The following is a 1,169-nucleotide window of genomic DNA, read 5'->3' as shown; positions in this document are numbered from 1 at the left end:
GGAAAACGTCTGAAACTGTCGGAAAACGTCTGAAACTGTTGGAAAACGTCTGAAACCGTTGGAAAACGTCTGAAAGTGTCGAAAAACGTCTGAAACTGTCGGAAAACGTCTGAAAGTGTTGGAAATCGTTGCACTGCCTGCAGGACGAGCTCCTCTGTCTCTCTAGCGTTCTGGCTGCTGTGTCGCTCTGCGTCTCGCTGACCTTTTACCTTCTGTCCAGCAGTCAGGACGGATTAGGAAACCTCTGGGCAAAGACAGCAGAGGGCCCGACCCGCTGAGACGGGAACATCCAGAACAGAACCGGGTCGGAGCGGGATGTTTGACCCAAACAGAACCAAACAATCTGATTATTGAAAATAATTTATTACTTTAAAACTGAAAGTATTTGAAATGAAAACCGACTCTAATCCTAATCTGACCTCAGATTAGACCAGATTTAAATCACAAGTTTTCACGCCTCCACAGAAAACCTGACGACTTTATTTGATCAGTTAAAGTTGTGAAACCTGAGTTTAGTTTTGAAATTCCAGAATAACCAGTTAAACATCTGGATGAAGCAGCAGCGCCACAGCTGGTCCTGAGGCGGGACGGGAGGAAGATGATGTGAGGAAGACGATGCTGTCGCCGCATGTTGAGCCTCGCCACTGGTTGCTAGGATACCAAGGTTACAGGCTCTGCCTGGATTTATTGCATTCAGGGCCTGCGTGTAAATCTGACGTCTGACCGGCTGGAGGACCGACTGCAGCGCCTGAGAGGCCGAGGATGAAGAGGACATCTTCATCAGTTGATCAGCTTATCAATGTTTTTCTGAATCGTTCTGAGAAGCAGAGACGTATGCAAACTTCTGACCCGGCGGATCGGCTGGTGAGAGATGGCGGTTGGTTAACGACGGCGGGTCTGGTGGGGGAGACATGAGCAGCAGAGTGCAGAGCTGATCAATCTGATGATCAGATCATCAGTAATTAACTCCGACTGCTGAAGGTCAATCAGCTCCTGATGAGGTCAGCAGACATCAGAGGGAAACAGACGGAGATTAGAACCGTCTGCAGATCAGAAGGAAAAATTAATCACAGCAGATTCTTCAGAGTAACGATCAGATCTGTCCAGCAGGAAGTTTACCAACTGAACAAAACTAAACTTCGACTGACAGCCTGAGGGTTTCAGCTGGA

At 47.9% G+C, this 1,169-nt stretch overlaps 1 protein-coding gene across 1 annotated transcript in view; it reads left to right on the top strand.

Moving 5' to 3' along the window:
- Nucleotides 1-1,169, top strand: part of opn4a (opsin 4a (melanopsin)) — a 16,232-nt gene that overhangs the window by 2,650 nt on the left and 12,413 nt on the right. The gene's annotated exons all lie outside the window — the stretch shown is intronic.

This window comes from Poecilia reticulata, linkage group LG15 (assembly GCF_000633615.1).
Source record: "Poecilia reticulata strain Guanapo linkage group LG15, Guppy_female_1.0+MT, whole genome shotgun sequence".
Classification (NCBI taxonomy): domain Eukaryota; kingdom Metazoa; phylum Chordata; class Actinopteri; order Cyprinodontiformes; family Poeciliidae; genus Poecilia; species Poecilia reticulata.
This window is presented reverse-complemented; position numbering and strand designations above follow the sequence as displayed.